Source organism: Podarcis liolepis, assembly GCF_965112155.1.
Source record: "Podarcis liolepis genome assembly, chromosome: 6".
Classification (NCBI taxonomy): Eukaryota; Metazoa; Chordata; class Lepidosauria; order Squamata; family Lacertidae; genus Podarcis; species Podarcis liolepis.
Window position 1 is genome coordinate 4,059,949 of NC_139559.1, and position 9,047 is coordinate 4,068,995.

Sequence of the window (9,047 nt, forward strand, 5' to 3'; positions counted from 1 at the left end):
CGCCATTTTTCAGTCGATCAGTGGGGGACTGAATTGTAGGTGTCCTGAGCAAATTTGGTCCAAAATCTGTAGCTGAAACTGCAAGCTGCAGATGGGTTAGGGAAGTGGTTTTTTTCCCAGCAAGAACTGCTCTCCTCTGTCACTTGACACAAACACACACACAGGGCTGTGCTTGTGTCTGATCAGCTCTGCTGGAGCCTGAGAAAGACCGAGACGGAGAAAGGAGGAGCTGGAGAAAAAGGACACTTCTTGGTCATCCAGGACCTACTTTCTCCCTTTTGGTTCTACTTCTGCCATTCCTGTCTCAACCAAGGGCCTTTGATTGCTCCACTCGGCTTGGAAGTCTCCAGCTGAACCACTCCCAACACAAGATGAATCAGGTGACAGCAATGAGGATGTGAAACAGAGAAGAAAACAGTGGCCAAGACAACCAGCTCACTTCTCCAGCCATGACTGGCTTCCCTCCAGGGCAAGCTGCAGGTTCGTGGCTGGGCTGGCTGGGACCAACGGCTGTTGTTTTCCAAAAGATCTGCAGAGCTCCAGGTTGGCAAAAGCTGCTTTAGACTGAGTTGTTGTTGTTTAGTCGTTTAGTCGTGTCCGACTCTTCGTGACGCCATGGACCATAGCACGCCAGGCACTCCTGTCTTCCACTGCCTCCCACAGTTTGGTCAAACTCATGTTGGTAGCTTCGAGAACACTGTCCCACCATCTCGTCCTCTGTCATCCCCTTCTCCTTGTGCCCTCCATTTTTCCCAACATCAGGGTCTTTTCCAGGGAGTCTTCTCTTCTCATGAGGTGGCTAAAGTATTGGAGTCTCAGCTTCAGGATCTGTCCTTCCAGGGAGCACTCAGGGCTGATTTCCTTCAGAATGGATCGGTTGGATCTTCTTGCAGTCCATGGGACTCTCAAGTGTCTCCTCCAGCATCATAATTCAAAAGCATCAATTCTTCAGTGATCAGCCTTCTTTATGGTCCAGCTCTCACTTCCATACATCACTACTGGGAAAACCATAGCTTTAACTATACGGACCTTTGTTGGCAAGGTGATGTCTCTGCTTTTTAAGATGCTGTCTAGGTTTGTCATCGCCTTTCTCCCAAGAAGCAGGCGTCTTTTAATTTCGTGACTGCTGTCACCATCTGCAGTGATCATGGAGCCCAAGAATGTAAAATCTCTCACTGCTTTGGGATGATCTTCTGATAATCCTCATAGCCTCCAGAGGGCAGCAGAAACCCATTGCATGGACCGGTCAGTCATGATGCCAAGAGAGACCACCCCAACCTCAGAGTGTGCATACCCTCCAACATTTCTCCAAAGAAAATAGGGATTTCCCATTCCATAATGATAATTTTACTATTTATACCCCACACATCTTACAGGGTTGCCCCAGCCACTCTGGGCAACTCCCAACATATATAGAAACATAATAAAATATTAAACATTAAAAAAAACCTTCCCTGTACAGGATTGCCTTCAGACAGGGGGCTGGCTAACTCCATACCCTCCAACATTTCTCCAATGAAAAAAGGGATGTCCTAAGGAAAAGTGGGACATTCTGGGATCGAATCAGAAACCAGGATGGCTTTTCTAAATCAGGGATGTCCCTGGAAAATAGGAGCACTCAGAGGGTCTGCATGTGTTTGGGTGCTGTGGAGTTAGATCAGGGGTCAGCAAACCTTTTGAGCAGGGGGCTGGTCCACTGTCCCTCAGACCTTGTGGGGGGGCCGGACTATATTTTGGAGAGAAAAAAATGAACGAATTCCTATGCCCCAAAATAACCCAGAGATGCATTTTAAAGTAAAAACACACTGATTCCCGGACCGTCTGCGGGCCGGATTGAGAAGGCGATTGGGCCGGATACGACCCCCTGGCCTTAGTTTGCCTACCCATGATTAACTGCTTTTTTCCCCATTGGTGGCATTTTAATTTTGGGGCAGGCTCCTGTTTTGTCAACCTTTTGGAAACAACTGAGAGTGAAAGAAAAAAAAAGTTGGGAGTTCCTGCCAAGCCCCAAAGATCAGCAAATGCTAACATAACAGAAGTGAGTTTGCCCAGTGACATAGAGTATTTAGAACTTTATTTCCTCCTATTCTGAAGGCTTGGTGTGGATTATAAAGTAACAGCAAAACTGAAGCCAAAAAAATAAATACAAGAAAGCAATGCTATAAAACTAATTCTCTTTTTTTAGGTTAGAGTCTATAATTGCACAATAATATAGAAGTGTGTGTGGAGAAACAGCTGCAGAACAAGTTCCCAACATTATTGGACACAGCTACTAAAATTCTCTTTGCTCACAAAGAGCAATAGCCTCCACACATCCAGACAATGACATTCTCTTCCCTAACCTCAGATTGCAAGGGAGGAAAGACAGAGATTTCAGTGGCAGGCTGCAATTGTTGTTGTTGTTATTGTTGTTGTTGTTGTTGTTGTTGTTGTTGTTGTTGTTGTTGTTGTTGTTGTTGTTGCTGCTGCTGCTGTTCCTCCAGCCACTCTAGGAGGCTTTCAGCAAATTATAAAACCCCAGTAAAACATCACACACTGAAAACATCCTGATACAGGGCTGCCTTCAGATTTCTTCCAAAAGTCGGAAGGACTCTGTAACTGAAATATATATCTGGGTTCAGTGGAAAGAACAACCTCAGGAATGAGCAACGCCACAACCATCAGCCCATTTCACAGATTCTTCCTTTGGCTGAATGAGTGGAATGCCTCATTGCTGCTGGAACAATTAAACCCCTTGGGTGCTGTACCTCGTGAGAAGCTATTTGTGTGAAGCTTCCCATAGTTTAACCACTCTCAGGCATATCACTGCCTTCCCTCCGCTACAAAACGAGACCAGGAGTCGCGGCCATGTGGCTGAAATAGCCCAGGCTATGCAGAAAGCCGCTTCACGCCAGCAGATTCCCACAATACGTGAATCTTTCCAGCCGCCTCTCTCGGGGACCTTCTCCTCTCTAGATCCACCTGGGTGCCATCTGCGGCACAACCAAGTGACCAGGTCCCCAGTGAAACTGCCTTGTAAATGAAATCAAATGTTCCGCATAGCTGGAGGGCAGCCAAGGAGCTCTGGAAGATTGGCTGCAATATGTATTTTCTTTCGGAATACTTCCCCCCCTTCTGGGTTGCTGGCAAGCCAGTTGTGTTTGTGTGCACGCACGAAAACTGTGTCACCGTTTCCTATCCCTCTGTGCTCCTTGGCGTAATGTAATCTAGCCTCTCCTGTTACTCAGAAGTCTGTGGCTATCAGCGGATCGGGGCGGCATCTGCTTGCCTAGTGGCTCCTTTCCTTCAACTCTGCATGAACCCGACTTCAGAGGTGCAGAGAGCTTGTCAATTCACACCCCAGGCCATGTTTGCCTGCCTATCCTGAATGCCAACCTTTTATTAAGAGAGGCGGAGGCATCTTGGCATGCCAGATCCCTCCCCAGATCCTATCAGTGGCTCCCACAAATGGTCGTGATGACCATTAACTCACAAAGACAAGCTGACAAAAGGGAGGAGGGAAACCTACAGAAATCTTGTGGAGCAGGTGCTTTAATACAGTTGCTGGGAAATGACTTTGTTGTTGTTTAGTTGTTTAGTCGTGTCCGACTCTTCGTGACCCCCTGGACCAGAGCACGCCAGGCACTCCTGTCTTCCACTGCCTCCCGCAGTTTGGTCAAACTCATGCGGGTAGCTTCGAGAACACTGTCCAACCATCTGGTCCTCTGCCGTCCCCTTCTCCTTGTGCCCTCCATCTTTCCCAACATCAGGGTCTTTTCCAGGGAGTCTTCTCTTTTCATGAGGGGGCCAAAGTCTTGGAGCCTCAGCTTCAGTCCTTTCAGTGAGGACTCAGGGCTGATTTCCTTCAGAATGGATGGGTTTGATCTTCTTGCAGTCCATGGGACTCTCAAGAGTCTCCTCCAGCACCAGAATTCAAAAGCATCCATTCTCCGGCGATCAGCCTTCTTTATGGTCCAGCTCTCACTTCCATACATCACTACTGGGAAAACCATAGCTTTTACTATACGGACCTTTGTTGGCAAGGTGATGTCTCTGCTTTTTAAGATGCTGTCTAGGTTTGTCATTGCTTTCCTCCCTAGAAGCAGGCGTCTTTTAATTTCGTGACTGATGTCACTATCTGCAGTGATCATGGAGCCCAAGAAAGTAAAATCTCTCACTGCCTCCATTTCTTCCCCTTCTATTTGCCAGGAGGTGATGGGACCAGTGGCCATGATCTTTTTTGATGTTGAGCTTCAGACCATATTTTGCGCTCTCCTTTTTCACCCTCATTAAAAAGTTATTTAATTCCTCCTCACTTTCTGTCATCAAAGTTGTGCCATCTGCATTTCTGAGGTTGTTGATATTTTTTCCGCCAATCTTAATTCCGGCTAGGGATTCATCCAGCCCAGCCTTTCGCATGTTGAATCTGCATCCAAGTTAAATAAGCAGGGAGACAATATACAGCCTTGTCGTACTCCTTTCCCAATTTTGAACCAATCAGGCACTACAAAGCTAGAAAGTCATTTATTTAGAAATTCTGCTGTTTAGAAGCTGCCGTTCTCTACGCTGCTGTCAACAAGGCAGAAGTACTGTTGGGGGGGGGGGTTTAGTGGGAGACTCCCTGGTCCCGAATGACATAAAACTGGTTATATCCCACTTGGATTACTGCAATGCGCTCTACACGGGGCTACCTTTGAAGGTGACTGAAACTACAACTAATCCAGAACGCAGCTTTGCCTCCCATCTGATGTCAAGGAGATAAAGAACTACACAACTCTTAGAAGACATCTGAAGGCAGCCCTGTTCAGGGAAGTTTTTAATGTTTGACATTTTTTTATGTTTTTATATTTTGTTGGAAGCTGTCCAGAGTCGTGGGGTATAAATAATAATATTATTGTTATTCAGGTGGGGACTTGAGGCAATCTCAGCAACCTCAGTCATCCATGGAAAACAACAACAACAACAACAACAACAACAACAACAACAACAACAACAAATTATTTATACCCCGCCCATCTGGCTGGGTTTCCCCAGCCACCCTGGGCGGCTTCCAACAGAACACTAAAATACAATAACCTATTAAACATTAAAAGCTTCCCTAAACAGGGCTGCCTTCAGATATCTTCTAAAAGATAGTTGTTTATCTCTTTGACATCTGGTGGGAGGACGTTCCTCAGGGCGGGTGCCACTACTGAGAAGGCCCTCTGCCTAGTTGCCTGTAACTTGGCCTCTCGCAGTGAGGGAACCGCCAGAAGACCCTCGGAGCTGGACCTCAGTGTCCGGGCAGAACGATGGGGGTGGAGACACTCCTTCAGAAGAGAAAAAGAAAACAAAAAACAGAGACAATTGGCTTTGTCATTTGATTGTCCTTCTTACCTATTGCTGTCTTTTTATTTGTATATATTGCTTGTTTTATCTTGCCATGGCCATTGGCTAATGCGAATAAAGTTTATCTATATCTATCAGAGACAATTGGGGAATGACAGCACAACACCCAGGTCCCTCCACGAGCTTCAGCCTGGCAATTTCATCCGCTAGCTTCCGTCCGAAATGCAGCAGAGTTGCGGTCCATCAATGAGGACAACACTGAGCAGGGGCGGATTTAGGGCAGCGGAAGCCTAGTGGGCGCTGCAGGGCGTCGCAACTGTGACGTAGTGGTTTGAGCAGAACGCAAGGCGAGAGTTGGGTGGGGTGCCAAATTCTGACCTCTTCCAGGGCACCGCTGAGATTTGAAATACCAAAGTCCAGCTTTTTACTGAGCAAGATGGAGCAAGGCTATGACTCAGTGTGAGGCGACTTCTTCTTCTTTCCACTTCAGTGGGACTTGTGCGAGAGAATTTATGGGCGGTTTTTGTCCAATGGAAAGAGCCAGGAAAAAGGCCAGACCTCAATAAACAAAACAGAGCCAACGGTCCTTTGAGCCTTTTTATCTCTGCTCTTAGGCTGAAATGTGAAATGATGAATCATCCCTTCTAGGGCCTTAAAATAGATCGTTGGACTTTTTCTCTCTTTTTTTTAAGGGTGCTTTTCGGAAGACTCTCCCTCTCCAACACCCAAGTTCTGCGTCCATTCAGAATTTTGATGGGGTCACGAGAACAAGTCAAGAAGAGGCAAGGAATGGAAAGCACCGTGTCCCAGGAGTATTGAGAGGGGACCGGTCCATTTCCAAACTGGAGAACTTTGAGAGGATGTAGGAACGCTATGGCCTGTTCTGGCATCCTGTAGTTATGGGGCGGTGAATGGAAATATGGCTTTGAAATTGTAGGACCACCAATTTCCAGAGGTGTTATGTACTGAGTTGAATAGGATCCAAACTGCAGCAGTCTGATTGGTCTTAGAACAATAGGATCCAAAATGCAGCAGTCTGATTGGTCCTAGAACAATAGGATTCAGAATGCAGCAGTCTGATTGGTCCTAGAACAATGCAGCAGTATGATTGGTTGGCAGGAACCACCCAATCCTGCTCCAGATAGAAGTGAATCCACAACCTGAGTGGCTTACAGTAGAATTCCGGAATTAGCCAATCATGTGCAGCCCATTGTGTAAATAATGTATATAAAGCAGATACTGTGAGGGGACTTCCATTCACTCCTCGTGCCCTGTTATGTACTGAGTTGAATCGGATCCAAAAGGCAGCAGTCTGATTGGTCCTAGAATAGGGTCCAGAATGCAGCAGTCTGATTGGTCCTAGAAAAATAGGGTCCAGAATGCAGCAGTCTGATTGGTTCACAGGAGCCACCCAATCCAGCTCCAGGTGGAAGTGAATCCGCAACCTGATTGGCCTACAGGAAAATTCCAGAATTAGCCAATCATGTGCAGCCCATTGTGTAAATAATGTATATAAAGCAGATATTTGGGGGGAACTTTCATTTCTCACTACTATGAGCTGAATAAAGAGCATGAAATCCACTCTCGACTCCGAGTAGATTTTACCTCCATAAAGGATGGAACAGACTGAAAAGAGGCAAGCCTGCTGCAAGGTATGCAACCCAGCTGCAGAGAGAAGAGGAGCTCTGTGAGAGTCTCAGGCTGGCGCTAACTTGCTTTTCTCTGCAGTCTCCCTTTCGAAGCCCCCAGCTGGGCTTATCTCTCTCTGCGGCTGAAGCTGCTGCCCTCAATAGCCACGCAAGATGGGAATCGATCTTACAACAGGCCGAGCGCTGTGACCAGAGGGGAAGAGGCTTGAAGCGGTGCCAACCCCCAAGAAATGGTGCGCCAAGCCACTTGCCAGCAATTGCCAAGCGCTTTGTTTTAGCTGCTTCGACACGTCCCTGCTTTATCCCCAATAAGCAGATGCGATAAAATCAAAACAGCCCCGGCTGCAAATCCACCGGGAAGGTCTCTTGCACAAGGGAAACTGAGGTGGTGTGATAGCCATCTTCAAATATCCAACGGGCTGTCACGTGGAAGATGGAGCAAGCAAGTTCTGAGTACGGCAGCTTGTTCAGGGTGCTGGGAACTGTAGCACCACTGGGTGCTGCAACATGGTTTTCTTTGTGTGTGTGTGGTGGGGGTGCTTTAAAGGTATGGGGCGCATGCAGACAGTCTGGTTTGTACATGCGCTGAAGAAATGAACCTATGCTGCCAATTCTCATAGTAGACCAGTATAAAGTAAGCAGCACATAAGCGGCACACAAAACACTACCAAACCATTCTACGTTTGAAATCTTAAATTAATAATCCAAAAATTGAGCGAGCTATGTACAAGATCTACTACAGAAGCCACAAACAGAAAACTCATTCAAATTGTGTCCAAAAGGAAGATTCAGTCTTTAAAGTTCCTTTAGGCAGGCTCCTGTAGATATCAGCGATGTCACCGACACTTCGTTTGATCAAATATATCTTCGTTGATATTCCAAGGCCTGGAAACGATGCCTCATGAGGAACGGCTAAGGGAGCTGGGCATGTTTAGCCTGGAGAAGAGGAGGTTAAGGGGTGATATGATAGCCATGTTCAAATATATAAAAGGATGTCATATAGAGGAGGGAGAAAGGTTGTTTTCTGCTGCTCCAGAGAAGCGGACACGGAGCAATGGATCCAAACTACAAGAAAGAAGATTCCACCTAAACATTAGGAAGAACTTCCTGACAGTAAGAGCTGTTTGACAGTGGAATTTGCTGCCAAGGAGTGTGGTGGAGTCTCCTACTTTGGAGGTCTTTAAGCAGAGGCTTGACAACCATATGTCAGGAGTGCTCTGATGGTGTTTCCTGCTTGGCAGGGGGTTGGACTCGATGGCCCTTGGGGTCTCTTCCAACTCTATGATTCTAGGATTCTATGATTCTAGCCCTTGAGCGTAACACTGCCAACACTTCATTTGATCAAACTTACCTTTGTAAGTTACCTTACCTACAGGAGCCTAGCTAAAGGAACTTTAAAGACTGAATCTTCCTTTTGGACACAATTTGAATGAGTTTTCTGTTTGTGGCTTCTGTAGCAGATCTTGTACATTGCTCTCTCAATTTTTGGATTATTAATACAGTGGTACCTCGGGTTACATACGCTTCAGGTTACAGAGTCCGCTAACCCAGAAATAGCACCTCAGGTTAAGAACTTTGCTTCAGGATAAGAACAGAAATCGTGCTCCGGCAGCACGGTGGCAGCAGGAGGCCCCATTAGCCAAAGTTGTGCTTCAGGTTAAGAACAATTTCAGGTTCAGAACGGACCTCGGAACAAATTAAGTACTTAACCCTAGGTACCACAGTATGAGATTTAGAACGTAGAATGGTTTGGTAGTGTTTTGTGAGCCGCTTATGTGCTGCTTACTTTATACTGGTTTGTACATGCAAGCAACACACACTTTGGTTCAGACCTGTTGCTGGCTTGCGGCCCCCAGCAGTTTGGCCAAGGTGGCTTGCGGACCTCAGGCCAAAAAAGGTTAGCCACCCCAGTCACATCCGCTTCGCCTCCCCCCTAACCCGCCCTGCCGCTATCTCCCCCCTGACTTGCTCCCTTTGGGCCCTGCATTTTTCTGGGCTAGACCTCACTCTTTCCACTCTGCCTGACTCCTCTTGCCAATTTTCCATCAAGGCAGCCGTGCGCCTCTCCTCCCGGTCCACCGCCCCCTCCTT